We start from the raw sequence: 8,883 nt of genomic DNA on the forward strand, positions 1-8,883 counted from the left end.
CTCCACCTGGAGCATGTGCCCTTTGTTTCTTTATTCCCTATTCATTCAAATGCAGAGGAGAGACAAGGGAGATAAAGAGGGAGGAGACCTGATACACCCTCCAAATCCTTTGCTAGGTGATTAGCAAAACCTAAACTCTGACAAGAACTTAATATGGCTTTTGAGTTGTGGCTAGGAGAGAATCACAGAATCATTAAGGTTGGAAAAGACCTCTAAGATCATTGTTGACCCAGCACTTCCAAGTTCACCATCTAACCATGTCCCCAGGTGCCACATCTGTATGTCTTTTAGATCCTTCCAGGGTTGGTGACTCCACCAGTTTCCCAGGACAGCCTGTTACAATGCTTGCCCATCCTTTCAATGAAGTAAGTTATCCTAATATCCAATCTAAACCTCCTCTGGCACAACCTGAGGCTACTTGCTCTTGTTTTATCACTTGTTACTTGGGAGAAGACACCTGGTGATATCTTTAGATATTACTGTGCAAGCTGAGGATCCCTTTTACTTAATGGTATTATTTATGTGTCTTTAACTATGCCCAAACTTTTTTTGGCCACATCAATTACTTAACCAGCCTAAAGGCTGATATAAATGGGAACGAGTAAGACCAGAAATCAGCCTGCAGAGGTGGCCTCTACCACACACCTTTATTGCTGGCTCTACTGGAGCCCTGTCAGGGCTTCTTCCCACAAGCTGGGTTGGAATGGCTGGAGGGATGGTCTAATTCTCACCCAGTGGCTACAAGCTCAGCCCAGACTGATGTGATGGGAGGCATCCAGGCACTGCCTTTTTCCAGCAGCAGGAAGCAGTTTCAGAGTTCCTCCTTTGGGTTCACGCCACCCAAACATGGATATTTTTTTGGTAAATAAAGAATGTGTGCAGCTTACTTGACCTTGGTAAATACAGTGTGAATGTGTGTGTAAACTCGAGGCCAGCACAGAGCTGGTGACTTTGAGAGGCTGGTCTGGCAGCCAGGGAGCTGCCACCAGTCACAGCCTCCTTCAGGGCTTCAGCCTTTGCCAGCAAAGCAGGCAGTGTTCACACCAGCAGGGCTGGAGGAGCAGCACTACAACCACAGCAGAGATCAGTGCAGGGAAGATAATGATGGACCAAAGGCAAAAAGTCTAGTAATCTGTGAGATCCATTTCTAAATGAAGTAAAAAAGAAATGTTTTTTTGTGCATAGCAGTCCATGAAGACGCCTGGAAGAGCAGAAATGCATCCTCTCAGCATCCACCCTGTGAGAGCATCCTGGTTAGGGATCCATCAAAGGGTCTTACCTGTTTTGGGTTTATTCTTTTGGGCAGTTAATGCATCTAATCATTCCAGGTCCCTTCCACTGAAACATTCTATTCCCATTGTATTTTCTAAGCACTTCCCTCTTCTGATCTAAATGAGCCACTTTGGCCAGGCTCTCTAACACAAATGTCACAGCAAGTCATCACTGGTGTGACACAGGATCCTCCAGGCACAGGCAACCTCTCAGTAGGAGGCCTTCCAGGCTGCTGAAGGCTAAGTCCTAATATTCCAAATAATAGGGATAATCAATAAAAACTCCAGGTGAGGGGGAGTATGCTGATGACAAAACACTGCTGTATGATGTAATTTATCTGTGCTACTGTCATGTGTGCACAATAACATCACACCCACACCTTTCCCCAAATTAGCCACTATCATTTTTTGCCTGCTGGCTGGCAGCTGTCGCTTGAATCTTCTTAACTAACTAGTTTGAGTCCCAAATAGTTCCAGACTGCACCTTAGTCAGTTTGTTATGGAGAGGAGATAAAGCTCTTTGTGCACAAAGGCTGTAAATTTGTGTTTCCTTCATGAAATCCCTCCTTTGGAAGGTCCATGAAGTCTTTAAGCTGTCTGTCTCCAAATCTTCCCATAAAAGTCAAGGTTAGTAGCTGCTAGTAGTAGTTTCCCTTAACACTTCACATCAGACAGTGCAACTAACATTTTACTATTTTAGTATTTATTGTTTTGTTTGGGGGAAACTTTACTGATTTTTTTTTTTTTCTGAAGGTTAACCTGGACATCCAAAACAGAGGATGAAGTCTTCTGTAAACAGAATTATGCTTAATGGTCCCACTTCCAAATGGTTCTTGGCAGTGTTGCATTTCTTAAATCCTCACTATGGACTTCCTAATAGTTTTTGATGGTGTGATGTTTTCAGTCTCTGTGCAAGAGCAGGGAGCTGCTGCCCCTGCCATTTCTACTGTCAGCTGTTAATCTGTGTTCACCTCTGCAGGAGTGCAATGAGTTTTTCCACAAGGCTTCTGTTTTTTCTGAATATAAGCTAACACAATTTGCATGTATATCCATTCCTTTTATAGATCTTTTTTTTTTGGGGGGGGATGCATTTTAATTAAGATAACCTGTCAAACAAGTGTGTGACTGGCAGTGATGAAATGACCCTTGTGTCATCATTGGTTCCTGTCAGGACAGTTTCAGTAGTGGCCCACTAGTGTTAAAGATGGAGATGAAGGAAGACAATATGGCTCCAATGAAGCTAATTGGAAAAACTCCCATGAACTGCAGCAGAATCAGGATTTAATCCCTGCTATTGTACAGTAAAGAAAAGCTACATGAGAGAGAAGCTTTAAAAAAATTATTAGAGAACGGTCGTGATCTTGCATGTCAAATGTATTTAATTAGAAGAATTTTTCCAGTATCTCTAGAGATTTAGGGACATTCAGAGTGGGACCTTCTTTTCTGTTTGGAAAATACTTTGCCCATTGTGGGCACTAGGAGAGGAAAAAAATTGAAATAAGCTGTCTCCAATTGCAGTTGGAAATGTAATACAATGGGATAGGGCTGAGACCCACAGGGAAGCAGTGGCAGCACTCCCACTGACCTTAATGGGAACTGGACCACATCCCACACGGCCTCAGAGATGTTTGTGGGGGAAAAAAAAGTCTACTGTAAAACTGAAAGATGAGAATGAAGAAACACATGGATTTCAAAACTTTGTGGCTTGAGTGGGGCCAGGGCCAAAACCTGCTGAAGCAAACACAGAGTCAACGGTCAGGCTGGCTCTGCTTGACTCCTTCTGTCTGTCCTTTTGTTGTGCAGAAAATTTTGTCAGTTGGTCAGCTCCTGCTCTTAGAAAATATCAGTTCCCCGAGCAGATAATGTGCATTAGCAACTCCTTTGTTTGACTGATGTACTGGATTTTATCCAAAATCTCAGGAGAGAGGTTATTGGTGTGTTTTCACTCCTCACTAATGAAGTGCATCAGGAGCTGGTGACCTCCACTTTCAGGCAGTTCCCTTTCCCTGCAGGTGATGTGAGACCTGTGGGCACAGACTGGGTCATCCTGCAGCCTGGGGCAAGGCTGGCAAACGGGGCTCTCACAGTGATGGGGTCCCTGTTACTGCCAGCTGAGGTAGACCAGGGTGCTGTACAAATGCTGCTGTCCTGCTGGTTTTGAAGACAGCAGCAAAAAATGAGGAGGAATGTTCCCTGGAGGTCAAATATTTTCTGGGTTTGAAATGCAGCTGAGGAAAGGCTTAACGGTGAAAAGGCATTTGCTTCACACAGAGGGGAAAAAAGAACACCCAAAGGACTGCAGAAAGGGAGTGAAAATACCTTCCACATCAATAGTTCGGGGCCAGCAAGAACCAGAAAGCCCTCAAGCTGCTGTTGCTTCCTTGCCACTTTATGAAATTATGGAAAGATATCTCCACCACGGTTCAGCTCCCAGCAATCAGGTGTCTGAAGCACAAGTGTGGGCAGCAGGGAGCTAAAAGGCAGTAAAACCACAAAACCTCATCCTGGATGCCAGGATGAGCTCTGCTCTGTGTCTCTCCAAGTGCATCAGTTCTCCAAAGTACATGAAAAAGCTTCCAGAACTTTCAACAAAGCAGGGCTCACTAACACCACCTTTGTAGGGAATTAGGAGGGTCCTCACCCTCAAAGAGCACTCAGAGAGGCAAACCCTGACTGAGACATGGCAACAGGCAGGAAAAGCCCAGCTCCTGAGCAAAGGGTTGCTTGTGCTTTCAGAAGAACTTGCTAGAAGCCACAGTGCATCTTGGAAGGAGCTGGGCTCATATTTCAGCCTCGGATTTTAGGCACACGTTGTGACAGCCCGCGGCAGACCTGCCAGGAACTTCGTTCCCTAAATCACATTTCTTGCAAAGGAGGCCTCTGTGCTCAGTAGTAGTAGCATTTGTTTCTTCTTTTTCTTGGCTGCTTTGCTTGGAAGTAGTGTAAAGACTTAACCCTGGTGAGAAGGACCTGCAGAGAAATAATGGAGTATGTGAGAGCTCCGGCTTTTGCCTTGTTAAATGAAACTTGGTCTGTATAAACACCCTTGAAAAAACCCACTGGTAATGCTGCAAACACAGGATTCAGCAATGGGCTGTTTTCATTTAGCTTTTTGGCAGCATTTTTAACAAGAATATGTTTTTTGTGACTTTCAAACCAGACACATCATCTTGGATGAACTATAATGGTAATAAAAGCATTGCAAATATCTCTATTTCTAACCCAGGTTTTGCTGAAAACATCCTACTATCCAGAGGAGAAATAGATCCTTTGTGTACTGAGTGTAACAACTTGCTTAGAAGTGAGTGTGTACTAAAGCATATTCCTGTCTTTACTCACACTCCAGCTTTACTCTTGGTGTTCTTCCTTTTTATTGCTCACCTTGCTATGGGTGGCTTTTACTTTCATCCAGCCACACTGCAGAAACTTCAGAAGCTACTGATGTATCTTGCCTTTTCCCTCTGAAGTATGTGATGTGTTTAGTGTAAGTGTTTCATATACACAAAGGCTATCAAAGGCTGCCCCAAATTATCTGTTTGTGGAGAAATATCTCTTCAGTCCGTTGATGAGGGTGAGGGAGATCTCTGTTGTCAGGTAGGAAGATGCCTCAGTCTGGAGCAAGGTCTGCTTTGAACACTTCTGAGTAAATATTTTGCAAATAAATGTGTATATGGAAACGTGATGTTCAGTTTGACTATAGTGGCAACCCTGAAAAATGGTAGTGGAGATAGTCATCCTAGAAAGGGTCTAATTAGCAAAATCACCCACTGATTTGTAGAATTTGTGAGTGGCTACAATTCAAAGCTCTGAACCCCATAATCAGCTCTCCCTTCATCACTTAGTGTACTCCTCTGCATATCCAGGCTAAGGTTAGGTAGGAATTTTCCCTCTCTGCCATATAGAAAGTTATTTCAGAATCTCTTTCTGTAGGTAGAAACTTGGTAACTTCCATGTGTTCTAAGTTTTCCTGTCATTGCCAGCTGGTAAGCCTGGCATAAGTTGTCCTTGTTAATCCTGAGTAGCACAACTCTATTCATTGTACCGGTGAATTCAGTCTACTTTTTTTCATTCTGGTCTGTTCTGATCCTCTTCTCCCAGAATGGACATTCCCACCTCCCTCTATTTGACAGTCTTTCCCGGTCTTATGCTATCAGCAAAATTCATGAATGTGCTTCTCTTTCCTGTGCCAAAAATATTAATGAGAATATCTCATATATTCAGCTCCAAGATCCACCTTCTGTGAACTCTCCTCTTCAATTCCCTCTATGCTGATGGTCATCCCTTTAGTTTGAGATGATACCACCAGCTTTCCTAAGAAGTTCCCTCTGCCCTTGTACCCTGCCACTTACTGAGCAGCCCACTGAAAGGTGCTAATGGTGGGTCACCAGGACTAAAATGGCCAAGGGTTTGATTTGTGTTTCAATAATTTTGCTGTACAAAATACTGTAACAATGTAAAGAAGCCCTACAAATTCATTGTTTCCATAGTGAGTACTCTTGCAGTATGAGAAAAATAACCAACTGTTGATTTCAGAGGCAATGCCTAAAAAAACCTGAAGACAGTGTGGAAACAGGTGAAGGAGGGAGTCAATGGGGAGATAATTCAGGGAAGTGAAGCTTTGCAATGTTATTGCGTTTTATAGTCTCCTGAGGTGGCTGAAAAGTGCTGTAATTATCTTCCACCCTTTGACAGGCAAGCAACAGTCTCATTTTGTAATGAGAAGGCCAAGAAGTACAACTTGTTATAATGTACTGGTCACAGAATCACAGAATGTTTTGGGTTGGAAGGGACCTTAAAGATCATCTTGTTCCACCCCCTGCCATGGGCAGGGACACCTTCCGCTAGCCCAGGTTGCTCCAAGCCCCACCCAATCTGGCCTTGGACACTTCCAGGGATGGGGCAGCCACAGTTTCTCTGGGCAACCTGTGCCAGGGCCTCACCACCCTCACAGTAAATAATTTCTAATATCTGATCTAACCCTGCTCTCTGTCAGTTTGAAGCCATTCTCCCTTGTCCTGTCAACACATGCCCTAGCAAAAAGCAAAAAAAAAGCAAAAAAAAAAAAGCAGAACTCTTGAAGCTGGAGCTGTCTTGGAGCCAAAACACATCTTAATAATAAGAGGCTGAGTGTGAAAATGTGTCGCCTCTTCTGCAAAATGGCTGGGTTTATAAGAATTACATATAATGGGATGTTTATCACCAGTACTTCATTGCTTTGATTAAACCTCAGCCTTGCTGTCCATGAAGGTATACATTTGGTATGTTGTCACACAGCTGCTGTTTACCAGTGTAGCTTATTTCCTTGTAAATGTGTCCTCTGCATGGAGAAGGCTCCCCTCCTCTGGAGCAGAGCTTCCTTCTGGGGATGCCAACTGTGCTGCCCCGGCAGCTGCCAGGCAACCACCACTGACCACAGCAGAAACCATCAGCTCCAAACTCCCTGCCTTTTCCCAGGCAGTGCTGTGGCCAGAGGATTTGCTCTTTCCCCTCTGTCCTCCTTCACCCAGCTGAGTGACCAGCTCTTGCACGCCCATGAACACCAGCCCACTGAGGGGTGTTTGAGCCTCACAGCCTGAACAAGGAGCGAGGGTGAAGCGAAGGGTTGGTCACTGTATTACTCTACACCCTGTTTCATGAGGCAGGCAGTGATTTAAATTTGTGCTCTGCTACAGCTTGGAGTTACAAGCCAGCCTCTGGGCACGAACACTGCCCACGCATCAGGGAGAGCTGTCAGGCTGCAACACGCCGGAGCCACCACACCACACCCATCGGAATGGTGCCTCTGCTCCCCCTCGCTGCTCCTCGCCTCAGCCTCCAGGTTCCAATGGAAAATAACAACCAGGTACTGCATTGTTTGTTTTCAATTCCTCCGTGCCAATGACAATAAGCATTCCCTGCTCTGTGAGGTGTAGGCAGGCACAGGAACAGCCCGCTCGCAGTGTCCTGCTGATCTGTGACTCTGCACGTCTAAAGCTTCTTGCATTTGGGGCTTGTGGTGACAACAGCAGCCACAGCCCCGCCTGTGCTTCAGTTTTGTGTTAGTATTCCAATTTCATAGAATCACAGAATGTGCTGAGGTCGGAAGGGACCCATCAGGCTCATCCCAACTCCTGGCCCTGCACAGGACACCCCAAGAGTCACACCCTGAGCCTGAGAGCGTTGTCCAAATGCTTCTTGAACTCAGACAGGCTTGGTGCTGTGACCACTGCCCTGGGGAGCCTGTTCCAGTGCCCAGCCACCCTCTGGGTGAAAAGTCTTTTCCTGATATCTAACTTAAACCTTTATAAAATATATATATATAAATTTAATGATGTTTGACAATAACAAAACATATGAGGATAAGCTCCAAGAACAAGGACAGCACAAGGAGCACTTGGTGGTGGGAATGAGCCCCCCATGAGCACGTCTCTGTGTGGTGGGTGTGCTCAGGGCTGTGTCTGCCCCTGGGACACTGCTCTTGGCTGAACTGGGGAGGATCAGGGAGGGAAATATGGGAGCAGAGGTGATGTGTGACAAAGGCACTTTCCTGCCTGGGGCCACCACCAAACCTGGGATGTGCTGTCCCTGCTGTCTGTCATACACTGCAGTTAGTTGTGCTGGAAGCACAACTGACCAGGCTTTATTTTCTTTCAAATGTTAAATTGTTCTAAACAAAAAAGATTGGGTAACCCAACTTAATTTAGGTTACTGAGGAAATTCCTGCAAAAATTTACACTGAGTTTACTGGCTATTCCATGCCAGGTCTATCTCTCCCAGCGTGTGCATCACCCCACCGTGCTCTGTGTGGACAAACTATTAGTGCAAAAGGGTACTGGTGTGGGGAAAGGGCTCCTTAATGAAGCAAAATTATAATGAGGTTTTGCGGCTGAAAGCTGAAGCTGAAGAATTCCGACCTGTAATAAGGTGTGCATTCTTGGCCACTGGAGAATTTAATATCTGAAACATTTTGCCTAGGGATATGATGAATTCTCTCTTTGAAAACTTAAATTAAGATGGGGTTATTTTTTTCTAAACCATCTGGTTCAACCAGAAGTTATGGTCTTGATGCTGGAGGTTCTGGGAGCAAGTATATGACCCAGGAGATGCAAGAGTTCAGACTAGAAGCTGCAAGTCTCCACTTGGGTGAAATAAAATGTTTAGAATGGTTTACTAAACCACTGCTTACCTTCATGCTTTAATCTTAACTCAATCTGGAGTTATGGGGAAAAAGTGAGAACAAATGACATTTTCTGAATTGTTTCTTCTGTGATGTATCTTTATTTCTTTAGCTATTCCTTCAATAATTTCTCACTGACATTAAATGTGCTTGACCTAAAGGGAATCAGCTCACCTTTATAGAGCCTCCTGATCCCTTTTCTTGTCCTTTGAAATGGGTTACTACTTGCCTGCTAGAATACCAGTGCTAAGGGATAATTCACCAGGAAATACCCCAGGCCAAGTAATGAACTGCACACTACAGCAGCCCTCTTTCTACTCATTTTCCTGCAAAAACAATCCTTGTGCTTAGATATTTAAGGAATGCAAAATAAAATGGTGGTAGTGACTTTGAGCTATTAAGCATATTTTCCTACTCTCCCCTTGGCATCGAGGGGAGTTTTACAAAAGCCCCTGT

Source organism: Corapipo altera, unplaced genomic scaffold (assembly GCF_003945725.1).
Source record: "Corapipo altera isolate COAL_440 unplaced genomic scaffold, ASM394572v1 180, whole genome shotgun sequence".
In the NCBI taxonomy this organism is placed as follows: Eukaryota; Metazoa; Chordata; class Aves; order Passeriformes; family Pipridae; genus Corapipo; species Corapipo altera.